Raw genomic sequence first — 12,878 nt, 5'->3', positions numbered from 1 at the left:
ATGTACTGTACAGTGGTACCCTAGGTTAAGTACTTAATTCGTTCCGGAGGTCTGTTCTTAACCTGAAACTGTTCTTAACTTGAAGCACCACTTTAGCTAATGGGGCCTCCCGCTGCTGCCACGCCGCCACCGCACGATTTCTGTTCTCATCCTGAAGCAAAGTTCTTAACCCAAGGTACTATTTCTGGGTTAGCGGAGTCTGTAACCTGAAGCATATGTAACCCGAGGTACCACTGTATTGTTTTGTCCCTTTGGAAACCTGATAAACTCTTTCTCGGCTTGTGAAGCATGTTGGGATGTGGACATGGAGCAAAATGTGAACTACAGTGGTACCTCAGGTTAAGAACTTAATTCGTTCTGGAGGTCTGTTCTTAACCTGAAACTGTCCTTAACCTGAAACACCACTTTAGCTAATGGGGCCTCCTGCTGCCGCACAATTTCTGTTCTCATCCTGAGGTAAAGTTCTTAACCTGAGGTACTATTTCTGGGCTAGCAGAGTCTGTAACCTGAAACGTCTGTAACCTGAAGCGTCTGTAACCCGAGGTACCACTGTATACTGTGCACCATGAACAATGCTCTCAAGTGACATCAATTACAGGGACAGAAGCTATTTTATTCTGAAATAAATTAATATTTTATATCCTGACATTAGTGTGCTTGTGTAGGCACATGTTGGATCACGGATACACACGGAGTGAATACAGCAAAAAAACAAAGAGGGGGGGATCTGATAATTGTGGATTAGTTTAATGCAGCAAACATCAACTCAGGTAGACAGAAAGTCTGATGGCTGGAACCCAAATCCCGTGAACTGAGTTAAGTCAAAGAAATAAAGAACTGTGTGTATTGCATGGTGACCGCAGGCACACAATGTGCCTGCATAGTTCTGCATAGATACCCACAAGGTCTCCTCACCCTACTTTTTCTCATATTGAAAGAAGGCTTGACCCACTGGATGCTGGTCCATTCGGGCAAGTGGGATACTTCCCTACCAACCTGTCTGCCTCCATCTGTCTGCCTTCATACTTACAGCCAGTCCAGGCCATGGCAGCAGGAAAGCTGAGGATGGGGACAAGACTAGAATTAGTTGACCCTGCCTGCTGTTGGCTTGGGCACTGCCTACTGCTTGGGCTCCCTGTGTTCTGCTCCAACAGTCTTGATGGGCACCAGCTACCACTGGCTTGAAAGAAGCACTTGCTGCTGTGGTCAGTTGGGTGTGGGGTGGTGTCCACGACAGTTTCTCTGGTTTGTGAATGTGCTGCAGCGCTTAAGATAATGTTTGTAAGTGCATTAACTGATCTAGAAGTTCTAGCCTTTAGTTCTTCCTCCACCACCACCTTGGATGTAATTCCAAAAAACTCAATAAAACAGAATGCTGGAGAGCGGTGTGAGTGTACAGAAGGTTGCACTGATCCTAAATGTATTGCGGAAGTGCATTCAAGGGACTGTCAAGTTTGAAGCCACAACGAAAACCATGTGGCTGAGAGCCACAATGACTTCCCCCCACTTTTCACTCCCCACCAGCCCTGCTTCTTTCCTCCAGTTCTTGCTGCTGTTTTGCATTTTTTCCCCATCCTCTTTCAACAAGGATTCACCACTTCTTTCCAGTACTGGGCAGCTATCTGCCTAACTCTTATTTCACCTATCTCACCCATTATAAGACCCACAACTGCTCTTTGCCCCTGCACCTCCTCCTTAAAATGCAATGATGCTTAAGGAGTGCATAGTGCTTTATCATGTTCAAAGGAAGTTACATGCATTTTCTAGCTGTAAACCTTACAAAAACTTTTATGAGATAAACCAGTATTACTAGCCACTCTCCCCTTCATTGCAAGGTGTTGTGCTCTGTGGCGCAGCAAGGCTCAAAGAGGGTGTAGGGCAAGGCGAGATTCACAAGGAAAGGTGAAAGAAGGTTCCGGGGGGATAACAAGGCAAAGTGAAGCAAGGCAGAGATCAGGGTGGCAGGAAGGCAAGGATCAGGCTGTGTTTCAGGGGACACAGAGCTCTAAAGTTGCCCCAGCAAGGAACAAGCTGAAACTGATCCCTGCAAAGCAGATGTTCTGCCACTAAGCTTATGGCCCTTCCCTAGTTTGAGCTTGAGACTTCCAGATGTGTAGCTCAGTCTCTATGCCACTGCACTGTGCCCTGTGTCAGCTTTAGCTGGGTATAAAGCATATCTTTAAAGCAATTTGCCCCTCAAAGATTCTTGGGAACTGTAGTTTACTCCTAGCCTTGCTGCTAGTCCCATTGTGCAACCCAGCCTTTCCCAACCAGGTGCCCGCCAGATGTTTTGAACTGCAGCATTCATCACTGATGGATGTTGACCTCCAAAACAGACCAGGAGGCAGCAGGCGGCTGTTGTAACCCATGAATTCAGAAGACTTAGGTTTGCTTTGACTGCACTGGAACTAACTGAAGGTTGCAGTTTGGACTCAAGGTTGAGAAAGTCTGTAAACCGAGATATGCTTCCTTTGGTTTGCTTTGACTTGGCCTTGTAATTATATGGAATGTTTTTAAAAAGCCCGTTCCAGGTTCCAGGTCTCACAGCTGCATTCCCTCCCTTTTAACATATCTAAATGAATCAGGCCTGTCCACCTTGGAAAACATGGATTGTAAATGTCAGTGTCAGTCTTATCCTTGCACTGCTTCTCAGAAGATAGAGCTTGGCAGGATGTGTGCCTATGAGCAGATCTTGGTGTTCCAACAGTTTAGCTAATTCTATTGCAGATTGATAGGGGTGTTTATAGGTGGCCATTCATTTTGGACCATAAGGAAGGCTGATCGCCAAAGAATTGATGCTTTTGAATTATGGTGCTGGAGGAGACTCTTGAGAGACCCATGGACTGCAAGAAGATCAAACCTATCCATTCTTAAGGAAATCAGTCCTGAGTGCTCACTGGAAGGACAGATTGTGAAGCTGAGGCTCCAATACTTTGGCCACCTCATGAGAAGAGAAGACTCCCTGGAAAAGACCCTGATGCTGGGAAAGATGGAGGGCACAAGGAGAAGGGGATGACAGAGGACGAGATGGCTGGACAGTATTCTCGAAGCTACTAACATGAGTTTGACCAAACTGCGGGAGGCAGTTGAAGACAGGAGTGCCTGGTGTGCTCTGGTCCATGGGGTCATGAAGAGTCGGACCACGACTAAACGACTAAACAACAACAACAACATTCATTTTGGATGGCTTCTGGAGTGGGGAAGAAGTGACAACAGTAAATACCTCTGAAAAAAAATTCTTTCCAACACCCTAAGTGCCTTGAGACTTTCTTTTGTCCCCTAAATACATTTGTGCTGCTGTTTGTGCTGACCAATGTAAAACTATGTTGAATGCAAAGCTGAATTATCTCCCTATTCCTCAATATTTATATATCTAGAAATATCATCCATGGTTTTGCTCCCTCGGTTGCTTGCAGCTGGTCTGTTGCAGATCTCTGTCCCCAGTGTTGTAAGGCTCACAACATATTCAGAACTTGAGTTAATTCAGGTTCAGAGTTTCAGTTTGCAGCCCGCTGCTCATCTCCCCATAGTTCTTTCCTCATATATCTCTGCCCAAGACCTATACTCTGAGATTTTCCTGTTCACTCGAAGTCTCTGCCCTGCCACCATGGTCTGTATGCTGTCTCTGAAGCTGTCTACCTGTGTGATGCAACCTCTTTTCCTCCTCAAAACTCAGCTCTTCTGTGGTATAAACCTCCAAGTTTCCATGTCCTGTTGTAACTTGGCCCATAGCTAAACTTAAGCAGGCACAATGGAAACAGCCACAAATTGCTTCTTTGTTCATCCCATTTCTGCCTTCCTCCTCTCCTGGTGAAATTTGGATTGTAAACTCCTTGGGACATGGACTTTTCCTGTAGTACATACTGATGGCACTACACAAATTCTACCACTGTAGCTACTACCAATAATTGTAGTTAATAATAATAATAATAATAATAATTAGTTCACAAGACCATGGTGCATCTGTATGTGTGTGTGTGTAGATTTGTTAGTGTCTTCTCCAACCCTGGTGCTCACAATCCCTGACCATTAGGCATGCTGGCTGGGGATGATGGGAGTTGTAGCCGAACAACATGTGGAGGACACCAGGTTGAGGAAGGTGGCAGTGGGGAACCGTCCATTGGGTCACATTATTTAAAATGTTATTGAATGTGAGAAGAAAGATAACAGTAATAACAGACATAAAAATCCTGATTCCCCCTTCCGTCCACCCTTTTCCATGAGCATTATGACTAAATTTTCTTTCCTTAGCAGCAGTGCTGCTACTTAACACAGTGTTTTCAGGAAGCGTAACTGTAATCTTGTCATTTGCGCAGGCACGTTTTCCTTAATTTTTGTTATCTCTTTTCTTTCAGCTGGGCCTCAAAAGCTTGGTGTGGCCTTTCAGATATTTTCCAGGAAGGGAGGTGCATATTTCAAGAGGTCTTGAACTTCTGGGAAATGAGCCTGGAGGAAAGGGGAAGGGCCTGACGGCCGCCACCCCTGGTGTAAAGCATTTCCTGAGGGATACGGCAAAACTGGTAAGTCCGGAAATAAGGATTGCATGTGAGACTGGCACACTAAAGGTTGTCTCCACTTCTTCAGTGGAGTTTCCTTTTCAGGGGAAGGGGTGGCAGCATAGCTGTCAACGTTTCCCCTTTTTAAAGGGAAATTCCCTTATTCCGAATAGGATTCCTCGCAAGAAAAGGGAAACGTTGACAGCTATGGGTGGCAGCCATGTCCCAGGAGCACGGCCGGATTTACGTATAAGCTAAATAAGCTATAGCTTAGGGCCCCACTTGGCCCCCCCCTAAAAAATTAAAGGAAAAAAAGATATACATTTCCAAAATATAAGATAAAAAACAAAAATAAAACCTACATACAGTAACAGTTTTTTGTGTTGTGTAGGCTCCTGTGATGTAAGCAATGGGCCCCGCCTGCTAGCCTGCTCCCTAAAATATCACTGGTTTGCTCATTTCTATATATAGGGTGCCTACATTTTGCATGTGCAAATGGCTTTAGATACCTATTAGGTCCATAAATTACCATATAGCATTTATTCAACACAAAAAACAGTGATAATTTGTTGTTGACAAAGGACAGCTGGACATATAAAGGGCCCCATTACCTTCAGTAGCTTAGGACCTCATCAAATGTAAATCCGGCCCTGGCCAGGACACTTCCCCTCCTGTGTCCAAACCAGTGGAAGGGAGGTGATTATGGAGGCAGGAAAATACACTCCTTTCCTTTGCCTTCCTCCTGAAACATCCCTATATAGCACAGCGAATTGAGCTGCCCCCCCCCCCCTTTTAACCTCATGACAACCCCCAAAGCCTGATCTGAAGAAGTGTGCTTGCACACGAAAGCTCATACCAAGAACTAACTTAGTTGGTCTTAAAGGTGCTACTGGAAGGATTTTTTTTACTTCTACAGGACACTTACTGCAAGCTGTTAGGGGCTTGAGCAAGACAATTTGCTACCCTGGGCTCCTTTTGAGGAATGGCAGGATATAAATTTAACATACCAAAAAAAAAAAAAAAGCAGTTCCTTTTATCCTTGTTCCCCCAACTTCACGTCTGCAGGGCTTTGTTACCTTTCTGTTTACGCTTTTTCAGAAGTGTTCACACCTTGGCAAGAGATAAATTAGAAACAGCTTAAGGAGGCCAGTTAGCGTAAAGCTGGTTTGAGAAGCAGCACCTCAAACAGTAGCATTTCATAACAAAGGGCATGATGTATTTGCATTTTTGTTATGTGATCATGGATTAAAAACCCAGTGAGTGTGCAGTACATTGGAGTGTGAGCACAGCCTAATTGTTCTTGCTGCCTTCTGTTATTTTACATTTATTTGCACTCCACACACTATGCAGTTATTCCTCCCTCCTCCATCCCTGCAGCTGAATGGACACACTCTTTTAAGTTTTTGGAAATCTTCTGGCATGTATGAGAACTTTAAATCTCTATTATCCTTTTGCCTAGTACATTCTGGGGGGAAGTAGGAGTCGAACTTGCCAACCACAACTTTAACCTTGGCGAATTCCTTTCTTTTTGCTCATCTTTTTGCTATTGTGTATATGTAAATGTTTAGCCTTGGTCAATGTGGAGTTGTGCCAATTTGTGGTGTTATATGCACAACATCAAAAGAAAATAAAAAATTTGGGTGGGGAGGGGGTGTTGAGGAGAAGCAGATGACGGCAACTTTGAAGATGGTTATGAATCTTACTTCCTAGTAAAGCTTTGTTTTGAAATAGAGAGGCTTGGTAAATCTTTAGCTCCATGGAAGGAACAGGTGTCATAGTAGCTTTGTGGCAGAGTACCTCTTTTACATGCAGAAGGTATGAGGTCCAATCCTGGCAGCCCCAGTTAAGTGGATTAGGTACTGTAGAGGTTCTGAGAAATACCCCTGCCTCTGAGATAGAGATGGGCCTCCACCGGTCAGTATTTGGGCTAAAAGACCAGTTATTTGTGTCATGGACAAAGAAGGAAGGAAGAAACTAAACATTACACATTTATTTATTTTGTCTCTCCTCTCCTCGGCTGCAGCTGCATTCAGCTGCAGGATGTATAGTGCATGCATTTGTGTGTGTGTGTGTGTGTGTGTGTGTGTTATAATTATATTGCACATGATGTTCTTGAGCAGCTGAACAAACGCAAGAAATTGCCAGCAAAACTGCCTTGCTGGCTCAGCCACGATTCTGTAATACTGCATATCATAAAGCATGAGACAGATCCCACAAATCCCCCCCCCCTTTTTTTGAATTAGCAACACAGCTGGTGCAAACCTCTTGGTAGCAAGGAGGACTTTTCACCTGCAGGACTGTTTATTTTGAATGCATGCAATCCATGTAAAATAGTCGTTGCCAGCCCACTCAGACCTTGGGGCCCCTGGATAGTTCAGGAGTTGCTGCCCTCTTCCTCCTTCTTTACCGTTTGTTTGTGGCCATGCTGTCAGGCCCTAATGGGAGTTGTTGTCCAAAACATCTGGAAGGCACCAGTCGTGAGTTCCACCCCAACTGGACAAAGGCCAACGATGAAGAATTAAGTTACAGTGGTACCTCTGGTTAAGAACTTAATTCGTTCCGGAGGTCTGTTCTTAACCTGAAACTGTTCTTAACCTGAGGTACCACTTTAGCTAATGGGGTCTCCCACTGCTGCCAAAATTCTGTTCTCATCCTGAAGCAAAGTTAGGTACTACTTCCAGGTTAGCAGAGTCTGTAACCTGAAGCATTTGTAACCCAAAGCGTTTGTAACCCGAGGTACCACTGTATATCTATTGTACAATTTGTAAAGGATAGATCTGGGATCACCCAACTTTTTGAGGCTGGGGGCACACTTGGAAATCTGAGACATGCCACACAAAACACCCCTTTCATTGAAGAAAACGCTTGATGTTCATATCCTGCCCACAACAAACAAAGCAGAGACCAAAAGAAGTCGGCACACCTCACCCTGAAAAAACAGGAAAACCCTGTTTGCAAAAAAACAAAACAAAAAAAGAAGAAAACCCCAACAACCTCATTAAAACTAAATAAATAATGGGAGGGACTGGGGACCTTGGAAAGCACCAAGGGGATATGAGGGCACCATGTTGCAATGTCAAGAAGCTCATAGTTGGATAGGGCTTAAGAGTACTCAAAGTGGTGTTCAGAGCCAGTTCAGTCTGCCAATATCTAGTCAAACATTGAGCAATTTCTTTTGAAATAGGACTCTTTCGTTTGTGGATGTACTTGTTTACTTGATTCCTTCATGCCTGTGGGTTCTGTTTGGTTTGGGCCATGCGGGGCTATTGATAAGGGACATTACTTTGTACCTTGGCCAATACCTGTACAGCGCTTCGTTTGCACAAAACTGAGCAACTGGAGGACTAGTGTCATGTTTACAGTAGGTGTGTGCGTGTGAACACTTCACATTGTTGAAAGCCAAATAAATGCAGGGCATTACCTAACTAAACTTGAGGCAGCGCAATAAAGACCTGTGCTAAAGTATATTTCAAGTAGGTTTAACATAATTGCTGTATGATTCGGAGCCATGTTACATAATGCCCATTAGTTTCCATAGCCTAGAGCAGGGCTCCCCAAACAGTGATCTGCCGGCTGACAGTGATCTGTGAGCTTCGTTCAGGTGGTCCTTGGTGCCTTGTGCTTGGAGACAGGAGACGTCACATCCATCACGCTTAATAGTCATATTGATTTTAATTTCTTTTATATTTTGCTTACATTTCTTGATTCTGTGGAGTACAATATGTAAGAAATAAAAGATGCAATAACAATGCAATTTTTAAAAAATAACAGTAACAGGAGGTTCTCAGGAAAATAGAGTCCTTTCATGCAATCGGCAGCATAGCACTGGTTGCTGGTGCCTGGGGCAGGCACACTTGCACTGGGTGGGTGGGGCATCAGCCCAGCCCTTGATGCTGCCAGAGCGACCCCATCCTCTCCTCCACTGGTGCAAAGTGGGGCCATGATGCTGGGGGAGCCCAGTCAGCTGATGTGGTCTTTGGTGGGTGGAGAGGAGCACCGGGCTGGGATGCGTTGCGGCACCTGCCTGGGGGCTCCTGGTTTGTGCCCCCTCAAAAATTGTGTGCCCGGGGCTACAGCACCCCGGCACACACCCCCCCCACGCTACGCCCCTGTGTGCAGTACTTTTCTGTCCATGGAATAAGGCCAGCCACTTTATATGTGCTGATTGTGATGAGACATATATGTTTGCTTTTTAGCCCAGGGCTGTTTGCTCCAGGACCCAGGACCCAGCGCAGCATCCAGCTAAATCATTGTGCGTGCGTGATGGCTTCTGTGAGCACAATGGAACTTCTCCTTCCCTCTCATATCCCTGTCCCCAAATCTGCTCCAGAGGGTTAGGAAAAAACCCTAGAGGGCATTTGGGTGGTGCAGGGGTGGGGGAGGGAGAGAGAGGGAGGGGAAGTTACGTTGCGATTGCAAAAGCATTCAGCACGTGCGATGGTTTAGCCGAAAACAACCCATAGGCCACATTAGCACCATGCATTTATAGCAGTATCATGCTTTCTCCAAAGAATTTTGGGAGCTGTAGTTGGTTAGGGGTGCTGAGAGTTGTTAGTAGACCCTTATTGCCCCTGTAATATTGTTACATAGCGGCTTAGCAATCAGTCCCTCTTCACAGGGAACTCTGGTACAGTAATTATAGTTCTGGGAGGAGAAGAGGGGCCTCTTAACAATTCTCAGCACCATCATCAAACTACAGCTCCCAGAACTCTTTGGAGAAAGCCATGGCTGTTTAAAGCGGCATGATAGCACTTTAAATGTATGTTGTGAATGTGGTCATAGTCTGAAGGTATGCAATTACCGTATTTTTCGCTCTATAAGACGCACCAGACCACAAGACGCACCTAGTTTTTGGAGGAGGAAAACAAGAAAAAAAATATTCTGAATCTCAGAAGCCAGAACAGCAAGAGAGATCGCTGCGCAGTGAAAGCAGCAATCCCTCTTGTTGTTCTGGCTTCTGGGATAGCTGCGCAGCCTGCATTCGCTCCATAAGACGCACACACATTTCCCCTTACTTTTTAGGAGGGAAAAAGTGAGTCTTATAGAGGGAAAAATACGGTATCTTGCTTCTGAATCAAAGGGCAAATAGGAGTTTCGTCACTGTTTGGAAAGGGAACTCCCCTAGATCCTTATGCTGTGAGTAAAAAGCCTTGCCTTCCATGGTAGGATGAAAATACAAGAAATCATATCTGGTGCATTGTAACTCTTTGGCATTTTCTGCTTATTTCTCCTTGTCATCATTTGTAAGGATGCGTAATCCTTAATTCTCAAACCCCTTACGTTGATTCAAGGTGAATAATCTTAACTCCGGTTCTTGTCTGAAGCTGTCTTCTAGCCTAGTACACTATTTATTTCTCAGTTTTTTGTTTTCTAAACCAGCCGTGTAACAAAATAGAACACATTTCACAGTTCAGTGAATTGACATCTGCAACAGGATGCTATCCCCCCCCCTTGTCTTAATTTGTTGTTGTTTTTTTAATTGGTTCCCCCACCCTTCGGTTTGAATTGCATTTTTAATTGGGTTGGTTCATGCAGTTTTCTTTTTTGAAAGCAACAACAGTGATATTGCATCATGTTTCCAATTTCTGCTCCTGGCAGATCACCTTCATCTCAGAGTCTTTCCTACTTAAAGCATTTGCAGAATTCTGTTGCACCTCTCCTTCGTACCAGCAGCTGGGCAGGTGGCCTGAGGATTTGGCAGTGTGGCAATTGTGTGCAGAATTTTAAGTTTTGGAAACCAGGCTGCAGGAAGGACCAGGAAGGTCAAAATCTCTGGGTGCACTACCCATGCTGCTACTTCCCAGCCCCCCCCCCCCCACAAAAAAAAAGACGGGGGGGAAGGGGATAAGAAAAGAGCAAATCAGCTTAATCTGGCTAGCCTGTTATCAGTTAGTTAGACAAAACAGACTGTGCTAAGTAGAGTCTAGGGAGACCTGTATTTTAGATGAAGATGACTCTGGTTTACACATGCTATTATATGCATTAGTGACCTCTACTGGAGAAGGACAGAGCAGAGTGTGCCTTCGCAAGTGTGTTGTGTTTAGCTTAGTGATAGCTTTTGCTAGCGCGTGGCTGCTGCTGCCTAATTGGACAGATTGAGCACTTCAGTGGTCTGGGCTGGAGGGGGAGGTGGGACTGCCTACAATAGCTGCACAGCCGTTGGAGCAAATGTAAGATTCCTTCTAATCCCAGCACACTCCTATGCAACAAAATTAATGTAACAAGGATATAGGAAGGAAATTCTATAGATGCAAGAAGTACAGGGCTGAACAGCTTGGAGCTTTCTGCACTGTGTTGTGGGATGCCTTAGGTTGTCTCTTAACTGTGACCTTGAATAGGATTGGTCTAGACTAGGGGTAGCCAACATGGTGCCCCCCCCCCCAGATGTTGCGGGACTCCCAACTTTACATGAGCTCCAGTCGGCATGGCCAATACAGTCGTACCTTGGGTTTTGAACAGCTTAGTTCTCAAACGTTTTGGCTCCCGAATGCCGCAAGCCCAGAAGTGATTGTTCCGGTTTGCCTACTATTTTTGGCAGCCAAACATCCGACGGGGCTTCCGCAGCTTCCGATTGGCTGCAGGAGCTTCTTACAGCCAATCAGAAGCCGCGCTTTGGTTTCCGAATGTTTTGGAAGTCAAACAGACTTCCAAAACGGATTCCGTTTGACTTCCAAGTTACGACTGTATTAAGGGAGGAAGGCAGTTAATAGTCTGACAACATCTGGTTGGGGAAGCCTTTTAGACCATTCTCCTCCTCCTCCTCCTTCCTCATAAGATACACAACAAAAAACTATAATACAGCACATTAGTGAGCAGTTTCAAGCTGTTGTGATGACCCTACATAGAGAACATCATATAAAACTCTTTGTAAGCTATTCATCCCTGCAGTCTCTAACTACTGGGAAATAAATATTTAAGGATAAATATTATGTCACACCATAGCATTGCTAAGCGTGAACCTCTTGGGTCAGAGATTTTGTTGGATCATAACATTTATGTCTAGACATTTCAGCAACGTGCCACCCTAGACAGCCCATAGTGGGAAAGCAGAGAAACCTCGTTACATCCCTCCAGTCTTCTTCCAACATGTAGTCCACACAAATATAAACTTCAATAGTACTTTGGCTCAGAATCACTTGTTAACTCTCGGGAAAACAGATGTATGTGGGGATGCCAACTCATAAAGTGCCGTTCAGAATTGGTAAACATCGTAAAAATATAAAACAGAAAATAAAAGTGGAAATCCTAGTTAAACATTACTTACAGTATGGGTGCAGGGCGTGAGATAGGAGATTCTGGTTTGCTGAGCAAGTTGTTCCTATAAAGAAGGAATATGTTTAGAAATAAACTCCTCTATCTCGATTACGAGGCTTCATACTAGAGAAGGCTTAACGACAAAGCATAATATTTGTTTCTGTTAAGATAAGAGTATGAGTTTCCTTCGGAAACATGATAGTAATACGTTCCTTCACAGTGGGGTCACCTCAGCAATAAGGGCTGCTGTATTTTGGGGGTATCTGTACTGCTTTTGATTACAGTGCAGCGGCTGTCAGTCAAGTCATAGCATGATAAATGTGAGATTTGTGATGTAGTATGTAGTAGTATATCAGCTTGTTATTTTAAAAAGCTGGAACAAGGCCTTTTGAAGTTAGTTAGGGTTAGCTGTTTTAGGAGACAGCGGGTTATATTTATATCTGTGTATGAAACAAAATGTGAACCAATTTTGCTTGGATATGCTGCATCAGAAAAATTTGTCATAAGCAGTTTTTATCAAGAAGCGCTACACAAGTTTTGAGTTTGATTGTACTGTGTGTGGATAAATACAGGTATATAGGCTGTTGGGCTGGGGAGACGAATCAGTGTTTATTTTTATATGCCTTTGAGGCTTATCTGATTCTCTGTAGTTTATTGCAGAGTGTGTTGAATATTGCTTACAAGTTGAGCGTTTAAACCGTATATATTGTGAAAATTATGGTTTGAGACTGAAGTATTTGTTCATGACAGCTTATTAGGTGTTATACACTTCCTAGCGTGTGTAATTTTGTATGCTTTTACAACCCCCCCCCCTTGATAAAGAGTTTCGTCAAATTGTGTTGGGACCACATCTACTTGCACAGTTATTTTTGTTTTGTCTTTAACTGTGTACCCATGCTTGTACCCTGTAACTTGTAAGGCAAGTGTTTGCATTTTGAGACCCAGCATGGCATACCATCCAGACATTGATGAAAATAGGGCTGTCCTATTCCATAATTAACTATTTATACCCTGCCCATCTGACTGGGTTTCTCCAGGCGCTCTTGGCAGCTTCCAACATATATAAAACACATAATAAAGCATTAAACATTGAAAAACTTCCCTGAACAGAGCTTCATTCAGATGGTT

The 12,878-nt window shown here is 44.2% G+C and overlaps 1 protein-coding gene across 4 annotated transcripts in view; it reads left to right on the top strand.

Annotated features, from left to right (window-relative positions):
- Positions 1-12,878, top strand: part of ST3GAL4 (ST3 beta-galactoside alpha-2,3-sialyltransferase 4) — a 181,216-nt gene that overhangs the window by 87,310 nt on the left and 81,028 nt on the right. For all 4 annotated transcript variants that reach the window (XM_080983930.1, XM_080983929.1, XM_080983922.1 and 1 more), the window contains one exon: positions 4,356-4,520. The gene's annotated coding sequence lies outside the window, so the exon portion shown is untranslated. The remainder of the gene's footprint in view (positions 1-4,355; positions 4,521-12,878) is intronic.

This window comes from Podarcis pityusensis, assembly GCF_964106645.2.
Source record: "Podarcis pityusensis genome assembly, chromosome: 15".
Classification (NCBI taxonomy): Eukaryota; Metazoa; Chordata; class Lepidosauria; order Squamata; family Lacertidae; genus Podarcis; species Podarcis pityusensis.
Note: the sequence above shows the minus strand (reverse complement) of the source record. Positions and strands in the feature narration are given on the sequence as shown.